This window comes from Arachis hypogaea, chromosome 11 (genome assembly GCF_003086295.3).
Source record: "Arachis hypogaea cultivar Tifrunner chromosome 11, arahy.Tifrunner.gnm2.J5K5, whole genome shotgun sequence".
In the NCBI taxonomy this organism is placed as follows: domain Eukaryota; kingdom Viridiplantae; phylum Streptophyta; class Magnoliopsida; order Fabales; family Fabaceae; genus Arachis; species Arachis hypogaea.
Window position 1 is genome coordinate 54274715 of NC_092046.1, and position 15220 is coordinate 54289934.

Genomic DNA, 15220 nt, shown 5'->3' on the forward strand with positions numbered 1-15220 from the left:
CACAAGGGCATGAAAACTGGGCAGGAAAACTTGAGAGACTTATCACAAATCTTAGATAGAAAGGACGGGCTCGGCAAGAGCTTCACGTAGCCACTGACGGCACGCGGATTGGAGCACCGTAGCTCAAGATATTGCGGATTGAATGGAGAGGTGAATAGTATTCTTCTCTTTTCTCATCTCCCCTTTTCAGCTGTGTGTGTGTGTTTATGGGTGAAGGGTTCATTAATGAACCCTTATATATGTTGGACTTGGGCCCAACTTGGGCCCGGTTCAACTCGTTAGCGTTTTTAGCCCGTTTGGCCCAACTTCGGGCCAAACCTTTAACACTAATGCCCGGTTTTCCATTGCTAATGTTTTTCTAAGGTTTTTGACTATTTCCACTTTTTCTCATGCAGTACCAGGCAGACTTGAACCGGTTCAACCAGTTTGACTGCCAGTTTGCGGTTTTTTACGATTTTTCGCAAAAAGCACATTTCTTGACTCAGAAAAACCTACTGAGTCTAAAAATCATATTTAAATCCCCAAATTCTCATCCTAACTTTCCACAATTTAATTTGGGCATTTAAGTAATTTTATCCGTGAAAAATGCCGGTTCTTACATAATGCATCCTAAATTCAAATATTATATCCATTAATTCCAAACATGGTATATGGGAACAGACCCACAAAAGAGGGATTAAAACATTTTCAAATTGTTGTATACTTAAAACTATTTTTACCTATCACTAATTAATATAAGCTAGCAGAAAAATTAGGAGGAAAACAATTGTCACTGTTTAAGGCTCCAAAGGCCTACACATCGAAAGCTTTTAACCCTAGTTCAAGGCTTGTAATGAAAGCTTAAGCTTGTTTGCTTGACCACTCGAAGATGTCCGGTTCCCTTCTACATTTCATAGTGGAATGATAGATTTTACACAGCTAGAATGGTGCAAAAATATTAATCATGTAAAGGAGTTTTTGAAAGATAACTTTGTTTCATTAGTGTGAAAAAGGCCAATTAATATAATATTACCATTAAGTAGTAAGCAACAAGATTATGTAAAGTAGTCAAGCTACAAAAATTAAAATTGATTTTCTAGAACTTACTTGTACTTAGTTACTTTGAACAATTGCTCCTAAGATTTCACCACTAAGATCATTTGAATCTAAGATGCTGCTAAACAGAAGTTTGAACAACCAGTCAGCTAATAAAATAACAATATACTTAGCAGTAACCTCAAAATTGTATAAAGAATTATTTCACATACACATTGATCAAGCTTCGGAGATTGCCAAGTGACTCCGGTATAGTGACATTGAGATTGTTTTGACTTAGTGTCCTGGTTTCCGGGCAGGAAAAAAAATGATTAAGCAGAGCACAGTAGTATGCTAAGACTCATTATATCTATGCAAAGTAAAACCTAGTAATTTGAGATTGTCATACTTACAATAATTGGAGCTTATTTAGATTGCCAAGGGAAGATGGTATTTGGCCAATTAATCTGTTATTTTCCAAATCCAACCTGCCCAAGTTTGTCAAATTTTCTAATTCTTTTGGTATGTTTCTTGTGATGGCATTCCCTTGCAAAGAACTGCATGATAAAGCATATACATATCAATGATTACACTAAAAAAATCCAGCTTGACTAACAAACCACTTTTATCACCTAACTACCCAATCCTATGAAAATATAGCTTGACCAAAATTGAATGAATGTGTCATACTGTGAATACTTACAGAGCGGTAAGATTTTTTAGAACTCCTATTCTTGGGGTCAAGGTTCCTGTGAGTCCCATTAATGCTAGCAAACTGCATCAATCAAATTATGCATGCACCAATTCAACATACAGTTATGGGATTGAAAAATATAATGCTAATATATATTTTTTGTGAACAGTGAAAGTAATTGTTGCAGCTACCTTGGTAGCATTTTGATTCAGGGCAAGAGCTACTGAAATAGCTCCTCCTCCTCTATTTACAGCACTTTGATCTGGAACAAGGAGCAATTGATGGAGGGAAGACAATTGACATTAGGAAATTTTGTAGGCAATACTTCTTAGTATTTTTTTTCTTTTAATGAACTAAATAGTGCTAATAAGGGAAAAAATGTTAACATTTCCTATCATTTTATATTAATTTTGCCAATTAAAGTAGTTTTCTGTGCAGAAACATTAGACTTGCTTACCGGTCTTTGTATAACTATGAGTTGTACAGTAACTTCAGTTTGGTTGTCAATCGCTTGTCTAATTTTTTTCACAGTTGTTGAATCTGTTTCAAGTCCTTAAAGAAATCTGAATGACCAAGGAGTATCCAAGTTAAAGATAAACTTGACATAGATAATTTCCAATTCAATCAACCTCTCGAATGAAATTTTATAATATTCTAAGATAAAATGCAGAGTTTTGTGGAAGTGTGGAATATATATGAGGTGTGAACCAACAAAGTGTCAATATAATCAGAAAAGGAAGTTCACCTATGTTTCCATTTCTTTTGTTATAGACCATAGATCAAATTTGATATCTGTCATTATGATAAGAACAAATAACAAAAGTTCTTTTAATTTTTGGACAGAAATTGCAATAAATTGAATAGCGAAAAATTGTTGTATCGAATAAGAACATCAATAGAAATGGAAATTAAGAAGAGAAGAAAAAATGAATGAAAAATCAAAGGAAAAAATTGATCAAGAAAAAAATTATGACCTGTTGATCTCTGTTGGGATGCAAAAGATGCCTAATGAACTGAGCCAGCAACTGAAGATAAGAACAAACCTGAATTCCTGACGTGCTTCCTTGTGCACTTGAAACTGGATTTGGTCCCTCCATATATAAAAAAACCAAATTAAAGTTAATTAATTTGCTATGATATGTCATTTGCCAAACATGTAATAATTAAGGCTATATATATATAGCTTCCTTCTTTTTCTCTATGCATATACAAGTATAACCATATACTTTGCTCTCTTGTGACCTCTAATTAAATAACCATATACTACTTTTGTGTTTCTCTTCTCAATGATATTCTTTCGATATTTTATTTTATTTTATATTTTTCTTACCTACCAGGTCTCTTCAAATAGTGTACATGACAAATCTCCTCAATCGTCCTATTTTTCAGAGCATCTCACTTCTTCTTTAATTTACAATTTCCATCATCACTTGAGTGAGGTGATAGAATCATCTAATCATTTTAGTTTCTATACAAAACAACTATTCAATGCTTTTTTCTATACAGAAGCAACCTTGATTCATAGAATTATTCGTGACAGAAATATATTAAGGAATCTCGATCCTCTTGTCTTACCGGAGGCAATTAAGAAAGCAATAAATAATCATAACCAATTAGTTCCATGTGATGGCAGTGACTGCATTTCATTTTTCTATTACCCAAACAAATATGGTTTAGAACAACAAGCGACTTCTACTCAATTCAAATTTCAGTAAACAACAACTGAATCACTTGAACTAAACCAAACTTCAGATTTCACTGATAATAGGCAATTAGTGTACCAAATCCCCAAATTAAAAACCCTAAATCGGAACCCTAAACCTCTCAAATTTCAGAAACAAATTAAAATCAATACATACCTTCTCGACGATGGTGAGTGATGAGCGGATAATTTATACGCTTTTTGACATTGTTTTTAGTATGTTTTTAGTAGGATCTAGTTACTTTTAGGGATGTTTTCATTAGTTTTTATGTTAAATTCACATTTCTGGACTTTACTACGAGTTTGTGTGTTTTTCTGTGATTTCAGGTATTTTCTGGCTGAAATTGAGGGACTTGAGCAGAAATCAGATTCAGAGGTTGAAAAAGGACTGCTAATGGTGTTGGATTCTGACCTCCCTGCACTCAAAGTGGATTTTCTGGAGCTACAGAACTCGAAATGGCGCGCTTCCAATTGTGTTGGAAAGTAGACATCCAGGGCTTTCCAGCAATATATAATAGTCCATACTTTGACCAAGAATTGACGATGTAAACTGGCGTTCAACGCCAGCCTTCTGCCCAAATCTGGCGTCCAGCGCCAGAAAAGGATCCAAAACCAGAGTTGAACGCCCAAACTGGCACAGAAACTGGCGTTCAACTCCACAAATGGCCTCTGCATGTGCAACACTCAGGCTCAGCCCAAACACACACCAAGTGGGCCCCGGAAGTGGATTTATACATCAATTACTTACTCATGTAAACCCTAGTAGCTAGTTTATTATAAATAGGACCTCTTACTATTGTATTAGGCATCTTTTGATCATCTTAGGATCTTAGGATCATCTTTGAATGCCTGGTTCTTAGATCAGAGGGGCTGGCCATCTCGGCCATGCCTGGACCTTCACTTATGTATTTTCATACGGTAGAGTTTCTACACTCCATAGATTAAGGTGTGGAGCTCTGCTATTCCTCAAAGATTAATGCAAAGTACTACTGTTTTCTATTCAATTCTTCTTATTTCGCTTCTAAGATATCCATTCGCACCCAAGAACGTGATGAAGGTGATGATTATGTGTGACGCTCATCATCCTTCTCCCTTATGAACGCGTGCCTGACAAACACTTCTGTTCTACATGAATTAAGCTAGAATGAATATCTCTTAGATCTCCTAACCAGAATCTTCGTGGCGTAAGCTAGAATGATGGCGGCATTCAAGAGAATCCGGAAGGTCTAAACCTTGTCTGTGGTATTCCGAGTAGGATTCAATGATTGAATGACTGTGACGAGCTCCAAACTCGCGATTGCAGGGCGTTAGTGACAGACGCAAAAGGATAGTAAATCCTATTCCAGCATGATCGAGAACCGACAGGTGAATAGCCGTGCCGTGACAGGGTGCGTGAGCATATTATTCACTGAGAGGATAAGATGAAGCCATTGGCGAGGGTGATGCCTCCAGACGATTAGCCGTGCCGTGACAGGGCATTGGATCATTTTCCCGTGAGATGACCGAAAGTAGCCGTTGACAGTGGTGATGTATCACATAAAGCCAGCCATGGAAAGGAGTAAGACTGATTGGATGAAGATAGCAGGAAAGCAGAGGTTCAGAGGAACGAAAAGCATCTCCATTCGCTTATCTGAAATTCCTACCAATGAGTTACATAAGTATCTCTATCCCTATTCATTATGTTTTATTTACATAATATATTGTAGCCCATATGAGTCAACTTAACTGAGATTTACAAGGTGACCATAGCTTGCTTCATACCAACAATCTCTGTGGGATTCGACCCTTACTCACGTAAGGTATTACTTGGACGACCCAGTGCACTTGCTGGTTAGTTGTATCGAAGTTGTGTCAACTATAAATTAAGATCAAAGCACCAAGCTTTGGAGCCATTACCAGGGATTGTTCGAGCCTGGACAACACAATTTCGTGCACCAAGTTTTTGGCGCCGTTGCCGGGGATTGTTTGAGTTTGGACAACTGACGGCTCATCTTGTTGCTCAGATTAGGTAATTTTCTTTTCGTTTTCTTTTCAAAAAGTTTTCAAAAATTTTTCAAAAACTCTTCTTTTGTTTTCGAAAAAAAAAATAATATAATAAAAATGTTTTCAAAAATAAATTATTCTATGGCTTCAAAATTTTTAAGAATGAATTCTAGTGTTTCATGAAATATGTTGAATCATATCTGGCTGTAAAGCCATACCCAAACTACTTTGGGATTGGTATTCAACTAATCACATCAGCCCATGTAATTATATGTTGCAGCCTGGCTGGCTGTAAAGCCATGTCTAAATTCATTTGGACTGAGGCTTGCAATTGGTTATCAAGAGCAAGCTAGTTGGAGCTAATCCACCTGCTACTGTTCCTGATCTACCCGCTGTTGATCCACGATCACCTGCTGAAGCTTGGCTGGCCATTGGCCATGTCTAGTGTTTTGGACTGGAGCTTTCTTTGAAAGCTTGGCTGGCTAGTGAGCCATGTCTAATTCCTGGACTGAAGCTTTAGACTAACATGGCAAGATTCCTGAAATTCATATTAAAAATTTTGGAATCCTTAATTTTCTTTTAATTTTCAAAAAATATAAAATAAGAATCCAAAAAAATTAGAAAATCATAAAAATCAAAAATATTTTCTGTTTCTTGTTTGAGTCTTGAGTCACATTATAAGTTTGGTGTCACTTGCATATGCATCTTGCATTTTTTCGAAAAAAATCATGCATTCATAGTGTTCTTCATGATCTTCAAGTTGTTCTTGGTAAGTCTTCTTGTTTGATCTTGATGATTTTTTGTTTTGTGTCTTTTCATGTTTATCATATGCATTCTTGAATTCTTAGTGTCTAAGCATTAAAGGATTCTAAGTTTGGTGTCTTGCATGTTTTCTTTGCATTAAAAATTTTTCAAAATTGTGTCTATGATGTTCATCTTGACATTCATAGTGTTCTTGGTGTTCATCTTGACATTCATAGCATTCTTGCATGCATTCATTGTTTTGATCTAAAAATTTCATGCATTGCATAATTTTCATGTTTTTCATAAAAATTTCAAAAATCAAAAAAATATCTTTCCCTTTTTCTCTCATCAAATTCGAAAATTTGAGTTGACTTTTTCAAAAATTTTTAAAAATCAAGTTGTTGCCAATGAGTCAAATCAAATTTTCAATTTGAAAATCTTATCTTTTTCAAAATCTTTTTCAAAAATCAAATCTTTTGCAAAATTCTTAGTTATTTTCGAAAATTCCAAAAATAATTTTCAAAAATCTTTTTCTTATTTTTATACCATATTTTCGAAAATAACAATAACAATTAATGTTTTGATTCAAAAATTTGAAGTTTGTTACTTGCTTGTTAAGAAAGTTTCAAACTTTAAGTTCTAGAATCATATCTTGTGATTTCTTATGAATCAAGTCATTAACTGTGATTTTAAAAATCAAATCTTTTTCAAAAACTAATCTCTATCATATCTTTTCAAAAATATCTTCTTATCTTATCTTTTTCAAAAATATCTTTTCAAAATATCTTCTCTAACCTCCTAACTACTTATCTTTTCAAAATTGGTTTTCAAAATTTGTTTCAACTAACTAACAAACTTTTTGTTTGTTTCTTAACTTTTTCAAAACCACCTAACTAATTCTCCCTCTCAATTTTCGAAAATATCTTCCCCCTTTTTCAAAAATTTCTTTTTTATTAACTAATTAATCTTATTTTTATTTTTAATTTCAAAAAAAAAATTCAAAAAAATACTAAACTTTTTCAAAAACTATTTTCAAAAATCACTAACTCCTTTTCAAAAATAAATTTCGAAAATTCCCTCCTTCTCTCCCATCTCATTCTATTTATTCATTCATATCCTAACATCTCATCTCACATTCCAATCCTCACAGTTGTGTTTCTTCCTTTACATCACATCCTTTATCTCCCCCTCTTCTTCTACTTACAAAGGGATCCCTATACTGTGGTATAAAGGATCTCTATTATTATTATCATTTTCCTGGCCATTCTTCCTTGTCATATGAGCAGGAGCAAGGATAAGAACATTCTTGTGGAAGCAGATCCAGAACCTGAAAGGACTCTGAAGAAAAAATTAAGAGAAGCTAAAATACAACAATCCAGAGATAATCTTTCAGAAATTTTCGAACAGGCAGAGGAGATGGCAAGCGAAAATAATAATAATGAAAGGAGGATGCTTGGTGACTTTACTGCACCTAATTCTAATTTACATGGAAGAAGCATCTCCATTCCTGCCATTGGAGCAAACAACTTTGAGCTGAAACCTCAATTAGTTTCTCTGATGCAGCAGAACTGCAAGTTTCATGGACTTCCATCTGAAGATCCTTTTCAGTTCTTAACTGAATTCTTGCAGATATGTGATACTGTTAAGACTAATGGAGTAGATCCTGAAGTCTACAGGCTCATGCTTTTCCCTTTTGCTGTAAGAGACAGAGCTAGATTATGGTTGGATTCTCAACCTAAAGACAGCCTGAACTCTTGGGATAAGCTGGTCACGGCTTTCTTAGCCAAGTACTTTCCTCCTCAAAAGTTGAGCAAGCTTAGAGCTGATGTTCAAACCTTCAGACAGAAAGAAGGTGAATCTCTCTATGAAGCTTGGGAAAGATACAAACAGTTGACCAAAAAGTGTCCTTCTGACATGCTTTCAGAATGGACCATCCTGGATATATTCTATGATGGTTTATCTGAGCTATCAAAGATGTCACTGGACACTTCTGCAGGTGGATCCATTCACCTAAAGAAAACGCCTGCAGAAGCTCAAGAACTCATTGACATGGTTGCTAATAACCAGTTCATGTACACTTCTGAAAGGAATCCTGTGAGTAATGGGACGCCTATGAAGAAGGGAGTTCTTGAGGTTGATACTCTGAATGCCATATTGGCTCAGAATAAAATATTGACTCAGCAAGTCAATATGATCTCTCAGAGTCTGCATGGAATGCAAGCTGCATCCAACAGTACTCAAGAGGCATCTTCTGAAGAAGAAGCCTATGATCCTGAGAACCCTGCAATAGCAGAGGTGAATTACTTAGGTGAACCTTATGGAAACACCTATAACTCAACATGGAGAAATCATCCAAATTTCTCATGGAAGGATCAAAAGCCCCAACAAGGCTTTAATAATGGTGGAAGAAACAGGTTTAGCAATAGCAAGCCTTTTCCATCATCAACTCAGCAACAGACAGAGAACTCTGAACAAAACGCTTCTAATTTAGCAAATCTAGTCTCTGATCTATCTAAGGCCACTGTAAGTTTCATGAATGAAACAAGATCTTCCATTAGAAATCTGGAAGCACAAGTGGGCCAGCTGAGTAAAAGGATCACTGAAATCCCTCCTAGTACTCTCCCAAGCAATACAGAAGAGAACCCAAAAGGAGAGTGCAAGGCCATTGACATAAGCGCCATGGCCGAACCTGTGAGGAGAGGAGAGGACGTGAATCCCAAGGAGGAAGACCTCCAGGGACGTCCAGTGATCAATAAGGAGCTTCCCTCTAGGGAACCAAAGGACTCTGAGGCTCATCTAGAGACCATAGAGATTCCATTGAACCTCCTTATGCCCTTCATGAGCTCTAATGAGTATTCATCTTCTGAAGAGAATGAGGATGTCACTGAAGAGCAAACTACCAAGTTTCTTGGTGCAATCATGAAGCTGAATGCCAAATTGTTTGGCATTGATGCTTGGGAAGTTGAACCTCCCTTGTTCATCAATGAACTAAGTGATCTGGATCAACTGACATTGCCTCAGAAGAGACAGGATCCTGGAAAGTTCATAATCCCTTGTACCATAGGCACCATGATCTTTAAGGCTCTGTGTGACCTTGGTTCAGGAATAAACCTCATGCCCCTCTCTGTAATAGAGATACTGGGAATCTATGGGGTGCAAGCTGCTAAAATCTCATTAGAGATGGCAGACAGCTCAAGAAGACAGGCTTATGGACAAGTAGAAGATGTATTAGTAAAGGTTGAAGGCCTTTACATACCTACTGATTTCATAGTCCTGGATACTGGAAAAGAAGAGGATGAATCCATCATCCTAGGAAGACCTTTCCTGGCCACATCAAGAGCTGTGATTGATGTTGACAGAGGTGAAATAGTCCTTCAATGGAATGAGAACTCCCTTGTATTCAAAACTCAAGGATCTCCCTCTGCAACCATGGAGAGGAAGCAGGAAAAGCTTCTCTCCAAGCAGAGTCAACCAGAGCCCCCACAGTCAAACTCTAAGTTTGGTGTTGGGAGGCCACAACCAAACTCTAAGTTTGGTGTTGAACTCCCATATCCAAACTCTAAGTTTGGTGTTGGAGAGTCTCAACAAAGCTCTATACATCTGTGAGGCTCCATGAGAGCCCACTGTCAAGCTATTGACATTAAAGAAGCGCTTGTTGGGAGGCAACCCAATGTTTATTTATCTAACTCTATTATTTTTGTTTTTCATATTTTCTTAGGTTCATGATCATGTGGAGTCACAAAATAAATATAAAAAATTGAAAACGGAATCAAAAACAGCAGAAGAAAAATCACACCCTGGAGGAGCATCTGCCTGGCGTTCAAACGCCAGAACAGAGCATAGTTCTGGCGCTGAACGCCCAGAATGGGAGCATCCTGGCGCTGAACGCCCAGAACAAGCATGGTTCTGGCGTTCAACGCCAGAAATGGCAGCAAAGGGGCGTTGAACGCCCAAAAGGGGCACCAACCTGGCGCTGAACGCCCAGAGTTGTGTGCAAGGGCATTTTGCATGCCTAAATTGGTGCAGGGAGGTAAATGCCTTGACACCTCAGGATCTGTGGACACCACAGGATCATCTCAGGATCTGTGGACCCCACAGGATCCCCATTACCTCCTCATAATCCTAGTTTTTATTTCCACATCTTCTTCTTCATCTATTCCTTCTTCTTTTGCTCGAGGGCGAGCAACATTCTAAGTTTGGTGTGGTAAAACAATTATGTAAAGGATCTATAGCTCAGTGGTAGAACATTTGACTGCAAATCAAGAGATCCCTGAGATACCTCAGGGGATACATTTTCTTCCACACAATTATTGGAAGCAACTAAGGGTGAAACATCAAGAGCACTCCATCATCCTTCATGAAATCAAAGAAGATCTAAAAGCAATGAAGGAGGAGCAGCAGAGACAAGGAAGAGACATAGAAGAGCTCAAGGACATCACTAAGGTGGACTCATTCCTTGTTCTCACTTTCTCTGTTTTTCGTTTTCTCTATTATGTGCTTATCAATGCTTGTGCCTTTATTACATGATCATTAGTAGTTAGTAACTTTGTCTTAAAGATATGAATGTCCTATGAATCCATCACCTCTCTTAAAAGAAAAATGTTTTAATTCAAAAGAACAAGAAGTACATGAGTTTCGAATTTATCCTTGAACTTAGTTTAATTATATTGATGTGGTGACAATGCTTCTTGTTTTCTGAATGTATGCTTGAACAGTGCATATGTCTTTTGAAGTTGTTGTTTAAGAATGTTAAATATGTTGGCTCTTGAAAGAATGATGACTAGGAGACATGTTATTCGATAATCTGAAAAATCATAAAAATGATTCTTGAAGCAAGAAAAAGCAGCAAAGAACAAAGCTTGCAGAAAAAAAAGGGGGCGAAAAAAAAAAATAGGCGAAAAAAAAAAGAGAGAAAAAGAAAAAGCAAGCAGAAAAAGCCAATAACCCTTAAAACCAAAAGGCAAGGGCAAATAAAAAGGATCCCAAGGCTTTGAGCATCAGTGGATAGGAAGGCCTAAAGGAATAAAATCCTGGTCTAAGCGGCTAACCCAAGCTGTCCCTAACCATGTGCTTGTGGCGTGTAGGTGTCAAGTGAAAACTTGAGACTGAGCGGTTAAAGTCAAGGTCCAAAGCAAAAGAAGAGTGTGCTTAAGAACCCTGGACACCTCCAATTGGGGACTTTAGCAAAGCTGAGTCACAATATGAAAAGGTTCACCCAATTGTGTGTCTGTGGCATTTATGTATCCGGTGGTAATACTAGAAAACAAAGTGCTTAGGGCCACGGCCAAGACTCATAAAGAAGCTGTGTTCAAGAATCATCATACTAAACTAGGAGAGTCAATAACACTATTCGAAATCTGAAGTTCCTATAGATGCCAATCATTCTAAACTTCAATGGATAAAGTGAGATGCCAAAACTATTCAAGAGGCAAAAAGCTATAAGTCCCGCTCATATGATTGAAGCTATGTTTCATTGATAGTTTGGAATTTATAGTATATTCTCTTCTTTTTATCCTATTTGATTTTCAGTTGCTTGGGGACAAGCAACAATTTAAGTTTGGTGTTGTGATGAGCGGATAATTTATACGCTTTTTGACATTGTTTTTAGTATGTTTTTAGTAGGATCTAGTTACTTTTAGGGATGTTTTCATTAGTTTTTATGTTAAATTCACATTTCTGGACTTTACTACGAGTTTGTGTGTTTTTCTGTGATTTCAGGTATTTTCTGGCTGAAATTGAGGGACTTGAGCAGAAATCAGATTCAGAGGTTGAAAAAGGACTGCTGATGGTGTTGGATTCTGACCTCCCTGCACTCAAAGTGGATTTTCTGGAGCTACAGAACTCGAAATGGCGCGCTTCCAATTGTGTTGGAAAGTAGACATCCAGGGCTTTCCAGCAATATATAATAGTCCATACTTTGGCCAAGAATTGACGACGTAAACTGGCGTTCAACGCCAGCCTTCTGCCCAAATCTGGCGTCCAGCGCCAGAAAAGGATCCAAAACCAGAGTTGAACGCCCAAACTGGCATAGAAACTGGCGTTCAACTCCACAAATGGCCTCTACACGTGCAACACTCAGGCTCAGCCCAAACACACACCAAGTGGGCCCCGGAAGTGGATTTATACATCAATTACTTACTCATGTAAACCCTAGTAGCTAGTTTATTATAAATAGGACCTCTTACTATTGTATTAGGCATCTTTTGATCATCTTAGGATCTTAGGATCATCTTTGAACGCCTGGTTCTTAGATTAGAGGGGCTGGCCATCTCGGCCATGCCTGGACCTTCACTTATGTATTTTCATACGGTAGAGTTTCTACACTCCATAGATTAAGGTGTGGAGCTCTGCTGTTCCTCAAAGATTAATGCAAAGTACTACTGTTTTCTATTCAATTCTTCTTATTTCGCTTCTAAGATATCCATTCGCACCCAAGAACGTGATGAAGGTGATGATTATGTGTGACGCTCATCATCCTTCTCCCTTATGAACGCGTGCCTGACAAACACTTCTGTTCTACATGAATTAAGCTAGAATGAATATCTCTTAGATCTCCTAACCAGAATCTTCGTGGCGTAAGCTAGAATGATGGCGGCATTCAAGAGAATCCGGAAGGTCTAAACCTTGTCTGTGGTATTCCGAGTAGGATTCAATGATTGAATGACTGTGACGAGCTCCAAACTCGCGATTGCAGGGCGTTAGTGACAGACGCAAAAGGATAGTAAATCCTATTCCAGCATGATCGAGAACCGACAGGTGAATAGCCGTGCCGTGACAGGGTGCGTGAGCATATTATTCACTGAGAGGATAAGATGAAGCCATTGGCGAGGGTGATGCCTCCAGACGATTAGCCGTGCCGTGACAGGGCATTGGATCATTTTCCCGTGAGATGACCGAAAGTAGCCGTTGACAGTGGTGATGTATCACATAAAGCCAGCCATGGAAAGGAGTAAGACTGATTGGATGAAGATAGCAGGAAAGCAGAGGTTCAGAGGAACGAAAAGCATCTCCATTCGCTTATCTGAAATTCCTACCAATGAGTTACATAAGTATCTCTATCCCTATTCATTATGTTTTATTTACATAATATATTGTAGCCCATATGAGTCAACTTAACTGAGATTTACAAGGTGACCATAGCTTGCTTCATACCAACAATCTCCGTAGGATTCGACCCTTACTCACGTAAGGTATTACTTGGACGACCCAGTGCACTTGCTGGTTAGTTGTATCGAAGTTGTGTCAACTATAAATTAAGATCAAAGTACCAAGCTTTGGAGCCATTACCAGGGATTGTTCGAGCCTGGACAACACAATTTCGTGCACCAGTGAGCATAGAGAGAACGATGATGCTAAGGGCGCGGCAACGGTCGGCACTGAGACAATAAGGGTGAGATGCAACAATGAGCGCAGAGACAACTAGGTTGAGCGATGACAGTGAGCGCAGATACGACGACGATGATCAGTGATGGTGAGAGCAGAGACTACAAAGGTGTGGGGACAATGAGTACAGTGGTAGATGAACGCAGGTGAAGCGGAAGAGGAGCGGTGACAGCGATGAGTGGTGGTGAAGGTGAAGTGGTGAGTGGAGAGACGAAGGTGAGTGGCAAAGTGGTGAGGGGGGAAACCTTTCTTCGAAGGGGTGAGTGGCACGGGCTATGTGATTCCATGAAAAGAAAACAAAATTTTCACGAAGTGTCGTAGGTGTATTTAGCGTTCTTGCATTAAGAAACACTTAAAAAGCACACCCAAAACCTAACCATTAGACTATTCTTGAAAAGCGTTTTCTTTAGTGAGAAAAGTATACCCATCGATATTAAGAAAAGGCTACGCTTTATAAATGGTAACACTAAAAAAAACGTAGCCTATTCTATGAATAGGCTACACTTTTTAAATGTAGCTTAAAAAATGTGGTTGAATGGGTGTTTTTCTTGTAGTGACTCAAGAAAATTTTAAAAAACTTAAAGGACAGAAAACAACTAGAAGACACCAAACTTAAAGATTGAAACAAGATTCAAAAAAAGATAAAGAAAAGAAAAGGTTTTGAAAAAGTTTTTGAAAAAGAAAACAAGAAAACAAGTAAAAGAGCAATAAAACCTCAAAAAGTACCTAATCTAAGCAACAAGATAGTCCGGTAGTTTGTCAAACTCGAACAATCCCCGGTAACAGTGCCAAAAACATAGTGCACGAAATTGAATTCCGCAAGTTTCGCACAGATGAACCGGCAAGTGCACTGGGTCATCCAAGTAATACCTCAGATGAGTGAGGGTCGAATCCCACGGTGATTGTGAGATTGAGCAAGTAATGGCTATCTTGAAACTCTTAGTCAGGCGATTAGAAAATATGGTTGTTTGTTTGAAAGCATAAATGAAACGGTAAAGAACGAAATACTAGATTGATTGTGAAAATAGTGATAAGGATTTAGTTAAGGCTTCGGAGATGCGTATTCTTTCTGGATTAACTTTTCTTACTGTCTACTTCAATAACGAACGATTCATTCACTAGCGGTCGTAATTGACTAACTCATGTAGCATCCTCATCAAGTTAGCCTCTTCTAAACCATAGCAGTCCACCATATCTGAGCAACTCATGTCCTCTCTTCAAGTTAACTCATGGCTTCCCACTATAGTCGAAGGAGAATACCTAAGCAATCCACTCCCCTTCGCGATCCTACTCAAAACGACACAGACAAGGTCGGATCTTCCGGATCAGGGAGTGTTGCTTCTCAGACTCTAGCCTTAATGCCACAGAGACCCCAGCAACCCACAGTTAACGGGATTTTATGTCACTTATCCAAAGTCACCCAGGCACTCTCTTGGAATCTGCAGTGCATTCTCTAGCTGTAGTTCAATGCTATCCGGGTTATGACTCATACGGAACCCATGTAGAACAAGGATGATTGTCACAGTTCATCCTCAATTCATGAGATGAAGAAAAAAAATGCACAAGAGAATGGAATCAAACATGTATTGAAATAGAAACAGTAATATTATTAATCCATGAGAATCAGCAGAGCTCCAAACCCTAACTTAGGAGGTTTAGTAGCTCATAGCTTACAGAAAGTGAAAGTAAAATGTGCAAAA

General features: G+C 38.0%; 1 non-coding gene across 1 annotated transcript; it reads right to left on the minus strand.

The window, feature by feature from the left end:
- Positions 1–7949: 7949 nt before the first annotated feature.
- On the minus strand, positions 7950–8057 carry LOC112725550 (small nucleolar RNA R71). Its single transcript, XR_003164651.1, has one exon. It is a non-coding gene; the product is annotated as a small nucleolar RNA R71 (small nucleolar RNA).
- Positions 8058–15220: the final 7163 nt, after the last annotated feature.